Source organism: Mercenaria mercenaria, chromosome 2 (genome assembly GCF_021730395.1).
Source record: "Mercenaria mercenaria strain notata chromosome 2, MADL_Memer_1, whole genome shotgun sequence".
In the NCBI taxonomy this organism is placed as follows: Eukaryota; Metazoa; Mollusca; class Bivalvia; order Venerida; family Veneridae; genus Mercenaria; species Mercenaria mercenaria.
Window position 1 is genome coordinate 90,404,074 of NC_069362.1, and position 13,426 is coordinate 90,417,499.

Genomic DNA, 13,426 nt, shown 5'->3' on the forward strand with positions numbered 1-13,426 from the left:
CGTTAAAAAGATGTTGTACATAACAAAATGCATACACTAATAAATAAGTTGCAATGAAAATATCGATAACTCACTGATTAATATCAGTATATTAGGCATGGTTATATAAATCAGTGAAAAACGACTTCTCAGTTTTATTTTTTCAGTAAAATCACAATTTAGTGCACCTATTGGCTATATTTGTATATAGTTTTCTTTTTCGCCTTGTAAAAACGGAACTACTTGCTATTTTAATCAAAGTACTGAGTACAGTATTGATGGAAGGTGATTTATGTTAGTACGTGTATGAAAAGAATCCATTCCAAAAATGGTACAAGCATTTACAGCGCTTTGATAGTTAGAAACCCAATACATATAGGATTTGGTTCGGCTAACTGTATCATCAATATGATACTGCGATTTTGTGACAGTTATGCATCCAATCCCCTGTAAAGTAAAAAGATGTTAAGTAAAGGCACGCAGCCGATAGTTATTCGTAGTAACTTACTGCGCCATTGGAAATAAAGCACTGTTTTCTTTTTTGAAAAAAATTAAACCCCTTAATTTGTCATATGAACTGCAAATAGATCTCTTTAATAAAATGGTAAAACCAGTATTACTGTATGGTTGTGAAATTTGGGGTTTTGGAAAGATTGATTGTATTGAAAAAGTTCAGTTCAAATTTTACAAATATATTTTTGAACTTAAGAAGTCAACACCGTCATATATGATATATATGGTGAATTTGGTATCTTTCCAGTATGTATTGATATCTATAGAAGAGTTATATCGTTTTGGACAAAACGTATTAAATGTTCTAATGAAAATGCTGAAAAATTGTCTTGTAAAGTTTACAGAATGATATATGAAATGAATATTTCAGGTACTGTAAGGTCCCAGTGGATGGACAGTGTTAAGTATTTATTATGTTCATCCGGATTTTCGGGTGTATGGTATAGTCAGAGTTTCTTAAATGACAAATGGTTGATTGAGTCAATTTGTCAAAAATTTAGAGACAACTTTATACAGAAATGGAATTCTGAATTACAAATAACATCAAGCACTAATATTTACAAAGCTATTAAAACTAATTTTCATAGAAGTGCTTTCATCAATCTTTTGTCATATAGACAGGGAATGGCAAGTAATACTATCTTCTAAAAGAAAATGTACTTTTTGTAATAATGATGTACGAAATGAATTTCACTTTCTTTTTATATGCCAAAAATTTGTTAATGAAAGAAAAAAGTATTTGAAACGCTATGACTATGTTAATCCGAACTTTTTCAAATTGGAAGAATTGTTTTCCAGCACAAATATAACTTTACTGAACAAACTTAGTATATTTGTCGACGTAATTTTCAAGAACTTTTTACGCAAATATATTTATTGAAAAATTGGTAGAACACACTTTACAAAAGGTCTACATTATCACCATTTGATATGCTTTGTAGTGTTACATATATTTATCAGACTGCTATATATATTATGTTTGTCGTTCTCCATTGAACTGCAATTTGTTAATATTATATGCCGCCATTATTAGCTGTATAACTATGAAAATGATGCTTATGTTGTTTACTTGATGTAAACCTAAGTTGGAAAATAAAGTTTGAAGGACTGTATATATTCAAAGTATGTTGAACTATTTTTTACTAGGCATGAGTACTTGTAAGTTTGTGATAAAGTCCACGGCTGCCTCAAAGGTGATAATAGAGTAGGCCAAATTTTCCGGTCTGTAACGATAATGATGTCAGAGGTGGTAAATTATTCCGCACTGAACTACATTGTTTCGTTATAGAGTTTATAATGTAAACAACACATCAACAACATTTTACCATATTTTTTCCCTATCATGAATGAATTCAATGCATTTGTTGATAGTTAAATAATTATTTCGAAATAAAACTGGTTTGTCTGGATAGAACCTAAGCGACAGACAATTTGTTTTAAGGTAGTTCTTCACGTTTGATTAACTTGAAGTAATGTAGTACTTAACGTTGTTATCCGGATAACGTAGAATATAGCCTAGAATCGGCGAACATGAATTAATGGCAACCCGTGGGTAACATCACATTTTAAAGATAAAATATCATACTTAAAAGTTCTACACGAAAATAATTCCAAATAATGTCTTAGAATCAGCTTGAATTGTAAAACAAATTTTTAATCATGCACAAATATCTAAGAAAAAGGCATGCGGACCTACTTTCTACTTTACCAGAGTACAGATCATTCGTTTCATTACAACAACTGTTACAGGTCCATTAAAATCCGCATCGTAGTAAAGTTTCTTATCGCAAATTTATCATCAAAATTGGGATTCTACTATGAAAACTTTTGAGATTTTTTAAATTACTATGGTGAAAAGTGACAAAGGCACATAACTCTATCTTATTAAATTCCAGAACTACCTTAACTTTATGTAAACATCTATGAGATTATAAATTATGTAAATCACATAGCAGATATGAAAGTTTTAAGGTGACTCGTCCATAAGTCATCTAACAGTTTGTTAAAAGTGTTTAAAATTACAGTTTATGACAGTGGCCCTCTGCATTACCTAATTTCCAGCGGAGTACAAATGAACCTTTGACAATTTCTGAATAAATGCTTTAAAAATGATTCTAACACGATCCGATTCATTTTCCTATTAAACAAAGAAGGCTGAAAACAGTGAATTACTATACGATAGTTCACTGTTCTGACGTCACAATTATTACGTCATAGCGTCAAACGGCATAGCGGCGCGCTGGAGAAAAAAACAATTGAAAACGGGCAAATATTTAATGAATACCTTCAAGGATGTACTTCAAAGTCCTTTGAAACATGTTAGAATCGAAATAATATATCTCATTTAGTGAATTGATCTTGAATAAAATCATTGTTGTTCAGATGCGTATTATTATATCACTCGGGCTGCGCCCTCGTGATATAATTCCTTCGCATCTGAACTCCAAACAATGATTTATTCAGCGACAAATCACTAAATGAGATATATTATTTCTTAAGTAAAGTATGGGATACATTATTGAAACAACATTCTACATAGGTATTTTCATTTATCTCGTGTTGGGCGACCTGTGGTTTTCCACTTTTTCTATTTTGTTACAAATATTTGATACACGTTTTCATTTTTTTTATTATTTAATTGTCGGATGTCCAGGCTATAATCAGGTTCAATATTCGCATTTAGTATATGTAAGATGATGATTTATAAAACCCGCGAAACGGGAAACAGGCTATATAAATTGTCATACCTTACTAGCTCACCTGAGCACAAGGTGCTCGGGATGAGTTATGTGATTACTCAATGTTCGGCGTCCATCCGTCCGTCCATCGTTTGTCCGTCCGTCCACACGTTTCTCCAAACGTCATCCCTCTTAAACTGCGTGGTGGATATTGATGAAACTTGACATGGAAGTTCCGGCTTGGATGGTCTTTTTAAACCAGAGCTAAAAATAGAACAATCTTCAAAAGATATCTCCTAAAGAGCTTGTCAGATTTTAAATAATTTCACACAATGCTCCTTATGTTTTCTTCTATCAAGATTGTTCAAATTATTCCGATTCGTCAAAAACATGGCCGCCAGTGGGGGTGGGCGGGGCGGGGGGGGGGGGGGGGGAGTATATAGTGGAAACTTTAAAAATACTCTTGTATGAAACTGCTGAACTGGTTTTAAGAAAATTTTACACAAATGATCCGTGTGCGACCTTCTACCTTCGACCTTCTAAGATTGTTCAAATTATTCCGACCAGTCCAAGGAGCAGGGTCACTAGTCCATATATGTGTATAGTGTAAACTTCAAAAATCTCATTCTCAGAGACTGCTGGTCTGATTTTTAAATAAATTTACAGAAATGTTTCTTGGTTTACCCTTTACGAAACTTTTGTATAAATTTATACCAAATTTATTTCGTCAAAAGAGATGGCCGCCAAGTTTTCTTGTTTAAAAAATATATATACATTGTCATCATAGTAAAGGATGCCTAGGAAAAAATAAAAGTACAGATAAATAATTAAATAAACACATATAAAATAAAGTGCAGCCTTTTCTTCGGAATGCCAAACAAAGGGATAACGGAAAGCGCATTAATTAGTATACTGATAGGAAATGTACCAGAGGTAATATAGTCCAAATAAAAACCAAAACGGCTATGTAAACAGAATTGATTTTATTTTATTTTAACTTGAGGTACTATGTATGTACCAAAGGTCTAAGTATACATTTCATATTAAATATAGTAGAACCATTTTTTTCTCAGCAAACAGTCCATTTTCAGATCCTTTTGCACGTATTGGTCTCCTTTATATTCGTTTCAATAATTCTCAATTATAATGAGAAATAAATTAATATTAAGTATGGGTATTTTGTCGTTTAATTTCATCCTCATTTCTTGATGAAGTGTCGATAAAGCATTCAATGCGACAATTAAATCATTTTTGTTTTCTTTGATAGTAAAGAATTAGTTGTTTATAATTAGTATACTACCAGTATACTAATAACAGTGTATATTTTGTATAATACTGACAATACATAATTAGGGTACACTGCATGTGGTGGCATATTTCTAACGTAATATAGTTTCACGAACTAATTCGCGTTGGTGAGAAAAATGTCGAGATAATTGTATGGTTATGTACATGTAGTTAATGTTTGCGAATATTTTTACAAGATGATACATTCTTGGGGCATATCTAACTGGTAAAACTTAAACATTAACAAGCTCACAGTATATAAACGAATCATGAACACGTGAGTATAATAGCTCAGGCTATTCGTTGAATCGTCGAGCTAAAATACAAAAGAACAATGGTTGCAAACGCAGAGGAGACATGTTACTAGTAGTTATTATATCGTATCAAGATATAATTTTTCTTTCCATAATTAATTATCAGATTCATGTAAATATTTTTGTTTCCAGGTAGGGATGCGTTTAGGCAATAACCAGTCATTCTATGTGCAGCTAAATGCTTAACATTACTTTTAGTACTTATAAAACCCGAAAACAACTTTAGATGCGCCATATTAATTGTTGTGGACACAGTAACTTCACATTCGGTACGATAAAAGACAAAAGGTGGATATAAAGGCAATGGAAATCCCCCTACGTGACACGCAAGATATGGTTCAGTGAACTCACAAGTGAGGTACAGATCATAGATTGATATTTGCAAGACGGGTTCAGTATTCAAACAGTTGCCTTGTTTACTTTCCATAATTTTCTACATAACAAACATGTCCTGGTACGTATATGCCGCCGGTTTAGAGAAGGAAATACATTAAACAACACCTAAAACACGAGTATTGGTATAGATAAACGGTTTTATGCATAAAATTCCTTGTGTAATCGGCGAGTGTTGAAATAAACGAAACACTTTGAGAAGAGTACAGCGTTTTATCGGCAATTATAGGACGAAAGCTGGTAAAGACTGAATTTATCCGGAAGGATAAAGTATTTCTTGATATGATACAATATTTTACATACCGCCTCAGCATCATTGCAACAAATTGTTTATAATTATTTAGATAGTCCCACCTAATTTCGTCAATCGGATCCTGAAATCAGCTCGCAAGATCCGGTTTGGGTTCAGTCCGTTTATATACTGTGAAGCTACCTCGATTATTTTCTCGATACTAGCTAACGCGAATCTTTTCGCGAACCTTAACATAAATATCTTACGACATAGTTTTTTGTTATAACTTTATTAGCTCATTTGCATGTGAAAGTATTACTGATTTTAATGGAATACTGTTTACAGTTAGTTGTTTGTTATAAAAGTCTGATACCCTGTTTTGTTTTTATCTGATGTTTTAACAATAATTGTAAGCTATATATGTTTGTTGTTGAGATAAGGGCTTAATCATTGCATTGTCTTTCATATTTGATAATTGCTTTCACGTTCGGTTTAAAGGTCAATTAATTTGTTCCTCTTAAATGCACTTTGATGGTATATCTTAATCTCTTATGTGTATCCAGATTGAGCCTTTTTCTCATTTATTTCTAATAACGTATATGCAATAATTTTAAGCTCCATGAAAATAAAGTGTAACACATTTTTTTTCTTTCAATTTAAACAAAGCTACAAATTCAAATACTGTGTATCAAAATGTACATTACCTATTTACACAACATATTTTACTAGCAATATGTCAATATGCAATGTTATACTTGCTGTATTTTTATTATATCACATTTGCAAGGATATTAAATTTTCCTTACATTCTAAGTCGTTTTGCTTTTCAATACAACAATAACTTATATTATGCGCAGTAAGAACGTGCGTTTTCTTAACAAGGCTACGTGGTGACCTTTGTGATATACTATTAAAACATTGTAATTATGATTTTTGTCTATTATCATTATTAGCAAATACTTTCAGTACCACACTCATGTGGCACTCAGTAATTCTAAATGTCAGCTGCATACCATATTGATTCATTTTGCTATCAAGTAGCAATTTGGCAGCGTCATACATGTAGCTTGACATATGCCAAAATGCCAATAGCCGTGCTTAGTAAATTCAAATGTTATGATGATCAATTTTGCAAACATTTAGCAAATATCAGTGATTTGAAAGAGCAACTAGAAAGTGCTTAAATTGTAAATAATTTAGTTTGACTGTGATTATATTTCACCACAGTTGACAGAAATACAATATTTTGCTAGGAATACGTACAAATATCTGTCACTATGGAAAATCTCAGCAAATGCTTATATACCCCAGCATAGTTTATAAATTTACTATCGTCATACATGCGCTGTAATACAAGATTTCAAGAGTTCGTTCTGCATTTACGGCGTATTTATTATTAATTTATTTCTTTATTATTTTATAATATGTTGTAGTGTAATGTATGCACGTAACAAAAAATTAATAAAAGTAGCATGTATCGCCCTCTGTTGTTTTCTGTATCATTTAACCAAATTCATTAGGCCTAAAATATCTCTGCCATTCTTTTTACTGAACAAGGCAATTATTTATTATTATAAGCAGAAGATTTTAATTGCAAATTGTATTCTTGATTAATCCTGATAAAACAAAAAGCTCCACTAACTATCTTTAGTACATCTTTAGTTACACAGAAAATGGATACTTTAGTTTCGTAGTTTCAATACTGTATACAATTCAAATTTCAGAATTTTAAATAAGTTTTGTTCATACTTTATCTATGGAACGTCGCTCGCTTTCTTTGTCAAGGGTGGTATATTCTCTTTTCACTCACCAACACACTGTAGGATAGGTGTATTATACTACACATAAATTTTCTTTTTGTAAAAATAATACTAGTAAGCTTTTCCATAATCTATGTTTACTTGGGTAATTCGATCCATGCAATGTCACCTTGTGATTTATGAATTTTGTGGTAGCATTAACATGAAAAAAAAATAATACATTTATATCTATATCGATAATATATTTATACTAAATTCTTTAATAAGTCTAAGTATTAATAAGGGAGATAAACTTTTTTTGCGCTTTTGTAGACTTCCAGAAGGCATTTGATTTTGTTGTAAGGGATATCTTATGGTATAAACAATTTAAATACGGGGTGAGGGAAATATATTGAAAGTTATAAAATCTATGTACAACAACATTAAGTCAAAAATCAAGAGTTTTGACTCATTAAGCGAAAATTTTGTATGTACATTAGGGGTCAGACAGGGCGAGAGCCTGTCCTCTTTCATGTTTAGCATGTACCGTAATGATATTGAGGAGGTATTTTTATTAAAAGGCATTGAAGGCATTGACATTGGAATTATAAAGATTTGTTTAATTCTATACGCAGATGATATCGTTTTATTTTCGAAAAGCGCAGAAGGGTTATAGAAGTCTTTAGATGTTTTAGCTGAGTATTGCGATAGGTGGAAGTTGACGGTAAACCCAAAGAAAGCAAAAACCATGGGTTTTAGAAAACGGGATAGGACTTAATATAAATATAAGATTTATTTAAGTAAATTTAAGTATTTAGGTGTATTATTTAGCTCACATGGCTCATTTAATGAGACAGACAAGATGCTAGCAGGCCAAGCACTAAAAGCCATTTTCAAAATGAATAAATACTTATGTAAATTTACAGACCTACAACCTAAGCATACTCCCAATACTTAATTATGTTTCTGAAGTATGGGGATTCAACAAAGGGACACAAGTCGGACGTATACACTTAGGTGTTTGTAAAAGGTTACTATGTGTTAAAGTCACAACCCAGAACTCATTCATTAATGGAGATACGGGTAGAATGAATCTTCAAACTGGCAGAAATTTAAACATTATAAAATACTAGTTGAAAATCTGTAACTTTAATGAGGATAAATATATTAAACAGTTCTATAATTGTTTAAAAAGTTATGTCGAGTTAAATCCAGAGAAAATGAACTGGGTTTCACAGGTTAAACAATTATTATCAAGGTTAGGTTATAATGGGGTCTGGCTTTCGCAGGGGGTAGGGGATGTCAACATCTTTCTACGTCAGTTGAAATAGCGTATCAATTGAGGACATATACGTACAAGAATTAAGTTTACATGAATCGAGTAGAGCTATATTTTATAGAAATATATTTGACTTCAAATTTAACGAATATCTGGACATTGTAACTATAAAATTTTTTCGATCTGCACTGTCTAGATTAGGATTAGCCTCTCATAGACTTGCAGTGGAAACAGGCAGATGGAGAAAACTAGAAAGTATCCCTTATGATGACCGTAAATGTACAAGGTGTAATGCACTTGAGGACGAATATCATTTTGTTATGGAATGTCAGGATTTCTTTAGCCTACGACAGTATATCAGAAATTATTTTTGCGCCATCCAAGTTTTTTACAGTTACTTAAAAGTGATAACATTAATGATGTACGTATTTTTTCCATTTATATATACAAAGCTTTTGAAGAAGGAAATAATACAAATAGGGCCTAAAGGTATGTAGACGTACATTTGTGATATACATACAGCTGTTGTCTTAATTTGAACTTTACTTGTTAACTTTCTATTTTTGTATGATACTAATGCATATAAACTACTTGATCCAATACATGCTGTCTCTCCCGTTAAAACAATTTATTTAGACATTGGAAATAATATCCATTTGTACTTTTTGTCATCTTGCCATACCATGTTTTAGATTATGAATTGTATATCATGCTATGCTCATGAATCTTGTCAGGTTTGTTGCATAATAAAACTATTCTATTCTATTCTATTCTATTCTATTCTATTCTATTCTAATTAGTGTAGTGTTATATTTAGATTTCTTAAAAATATGCGAATCATAGAACCATTTCGTTAAGACTAGATAAACGAGTGCATGAATCACTTGCAAATTTCTTCCCATTAAAATTTGGTTTTGCATTTCATGCAATACGATTGATTTTTTTTTAATTAAACAATTATTTTGTAAATGCAAATTTTGTTCCGTAAGATATAAAACATGTTTCTAAAATTGAATCAAATTTGAATCTGCGCTATTTTTGTGCACAACAAGTGCACCAAGAATGCTGTGCTCTTAAATACTAATGACATGTATATTACGCCTAAAGGCACACGTCAAATGGCAACATCTTATTCCAACACTGATGACGATGTACAATAGGATGAACTTGCTATCGTCTTTACACCAATCTGTGACGAAGAAACGGTTGCCTGTCAAAATGAAGCATACTTTGACAGAACAGATGTTGTTTCTTACAACAGTATAAAATATTAAAGACCGAAAACTCAAACGAGCAACTTACAAATAATAAATGGAAACATCAGAAAACTTATGTCTAAATAACATAAAGCATTCTTAAAACTAGACCATCAAGGAACTACTAGTATCTCAATAAAACTTTGCAGTTAACTACGACGGCAAATGCTTTTATCCAACAGAAAGTCAATTGTTAAGTTTATGCTGCGAAAAAAAAAGGACAAATTAGCTATAGTCTTTATAAATGTGTACATTTTTTCGAAAGAAATCAATATCTTGAAATTTGTTAAAATAAGTGTGATATAGACGAATAAAGTGGAGCAAAATGTTTGCCGTTTACAGCTTGTGTAGAATTTTGTAAACACCACACGTCTAAGTAATTTGACTATCAAAGTACAACACAAAGATGGCAGACAAATTAGAATACAGTTGTGCGCAGCTAGGAACAGTATGACACTGCAATGTCAATAAATGAGTGACAAAAGAAACTAAAATCACTGAAATCTTGGTTGTTATACTCATCGGCACTGTCCGCAGTTACATGAGAATGCAGAAAATAAATATATGACACATAAACGCACAGTCCCAAAAAGAATGGATGATTCAGATGGTATAACGAAGTGCACCCGACATGCTAGAAAGATTGAAAGATGTAAAGAGAATGCTATTTTGCCATTCAAAGGAGAACGGATTAGAAATACAACAACGTGTTCGCATGACTGTTCGCGCTGTCACTTCACACGCAATGAGAGGGAAAGCAAGATATTTTTGAATGATATTATTATGAGTACAATTCTTATAAATTACAAAGGAATTTCATATCATGGAAAATTATTTGAAAATTAAGATAATGAGGAACAAAGTAATTAGGAAGGAAATCAATTCTATCAATTGAACAAAACGAAAGAGGAAAAACATAACATATTAAAACAATAGCCAATGTATACAAGAAGCTGATATCCTTAATATTTGACAGAAAATGGGGACCATTGCCACAATCAACAAAAAATAAATGTTGATCATATAACAAAAATCATCAACGACCTTCTAGTCACAGCAACACCATACTATGCATATGACAAGAGTACCTGCCTAAATCATGTTTTGAAGTACTTACGACTTTTTCAAATTCTTATTGAAACGAAAGCTTTGCAGTATATAAATTTGATTCATTATCTGTATATAAATCCAAAATGTGCAGATACATCTTTGAAGCTACAAATATTAAGCTTGAATTATATAAAAAAATATCATGCAAAAATCATGACTCCCTCTAGCATGCTTTGTCCAGAGTATCAAAAAAGGAGATGTCTGCTTTGCTAACAAACATTTCAAAAGAAAATTTATCATGAGTTTATATCCTTTAAAAATCTATACAAGTCCTTCAATAATCTATTTTAAAGAAGTCCTGTGATTTAAAGTATACATTAAAACCTTTAAATTTAATATTCTCGAAATATTACTAAATGTCTGCAAGACCGGGTGCCGTTAAGAAATATCGGCTTTTACTTATAGCTTATGACACGAGACCCTGTAGCATTAGTCACAGGATGCAAAAAGCTAATAATAGAAAACATAATGAAGTAGCACATACTTTTTTGTACGATTGTGTAAGATGCGCTTGCTTTGTGATATGTAAGATAATTTCTTGATATTTAAACCAGTTGTTTAATCATATAGGCCATTATCAGCAACAGCGGGCAATCATATAGGCCATTATCAGCAACAGCGGGCAATCTTATATGCGTATGAATTTGTTGACTGTTGTTTGTTACTTCAAATTTTTCCTTGAGTAATTGATCAAAAGTATTGCTGATTATGTTTGTCAAATGGTATAAATGCCAAGTTATTCATAACTAAAATCAGTATAAAAATTATTTGTAGGAATGTACTCTTCAGCATAAAAGCTGTGTACGTGTTATTGATAATCACCAATGACATTGTACAGGTATACATACCGAGCAAATATCAAGCAGTACACATGTACATTGTACATGCGGACGTTTTGACATGGATTACTTTTCATGCTAGTGTTCCACAAATTTAGCAAGTGTTCAAGTTTTTTAAACATTATTAATTGCAAATCTAAAATGTTTAATGCAGCATCACTTATTTTTGCACAGATGAATTTGTTTCAGTAGTCGATTCTTAACAGTAAATCTGACCATTATTATTATTATAAATATTACGTTCTTTATGCAATTATTGACACGCCTAATGCTTAAAGAAAGCCAAACCTACTTTAAGAATATGTTATTCTCGTATAGGTTTTATATTTTGATTCCTTACCAAAGCAGATCTGGAAGATTTAGGTTCGTCTAAGAACAGCCATAATTTCGTTCTGAAATCCTTTTTCTCTTGTGACATCAAAACCGTGTTTGAATTCTTCTGAAAACTTTGTACTAGGGAATTTACAGTTGCAATATCATCCTCACTCCCATAAAAAGCCTCCCAGCAACATGGAGCGACGTAGTATGAAGGAATCTCCCAAAATTCTAATTCCTTTCTGAAAGTAGTTCCACAGATGTCCTTTGGCAAATGAATTGCTCCTTTGCGATATGAATCGAGAATGTATGCGAAGAGAATTGGATTTCGGTCGAAAAAGTACTCATTTTGTTCACAATCAAACGCATCTGTTTCTTTATCCAAATTAGCTAGTTTCGAGTCGGAAAACGTAGTAAGAGTTGTTGTAAAGCATTTATAGGTTGTCCCTCCGATATTTAGTCGAATAGTTTTGTTTATAGGCACTGCTTGCTTCATTTTAACTGTATGTATATCCATCTGCCGTCATGAATGTTATGTCAGAAACAGAACCAACAAAATATATGATTCGTTTCCTTCATTCGTTATTTTCCAATACTCCCTGTAGGACTGGTGGCATACTTGATAGTAGAGGTGCTGAATGATTAATATAATAATAGAAAGTGCCTTGTCTGAAAATATTTTAGAAAATATTTCACGATATATAGTAAGATGTTACATTATACTATATTGTATCATAGCTCGGTGTTTTTTCTTAACAAATTTGGTGCAGGTAATTCGTATACTCTGAGTACAGAGTGCGGTAACTGAAAGTGTGCAGGTATTTAATACCTGCACGCTAGTTACCGCACTGTTGGAAAGAAAAGTATGCCAGAGTGTCTGGAACAGTAGACTGCGAAGTGTATTTTATTGATTTTCTGCTCTAGCATTGGTTTATTTTACCTGGGCTTTACACATTTGTAAAGCAAGGATTTAAGTACTCACTGAACTGCTGTATATGGCAATGTGGAACGCCTACAACTACCATATATGGATGGCTATGATACAAAACAGAAAGAACATTAAAACTCTCGGGTAAACGATTTATACTCGGGGGCTACGCCCCCTCGTACAAATCGTTTACCCTCGAGTTTCAATGCTCTTTCTATTACTTACACCCTCCAATGCATCTATTGGTAATAGAAATACATGAAGGTTGACAAAAATACATGTAATAGCAATGAATAAACTAATCTATATTAGAACAAAATAACTAACACGTATAAAGATCAATAGCCGTTATATATAATGAAAAGCAGCCTTGTAGTTCACTTTAAAATGTAGAAAAAAAGGCGAGAAGAATTAATTGGTTCTTTTGCCTGGGTTCAAATTAAAGCACTTGAAGACTGATTAGTTTTATGAAGAGTGCTTAGATATACAAAACATTCCTTTGTTATACAATTAAAAGAACTGTAGGATTTACATAGCTTCATATCTATATAGCATATATTTTAC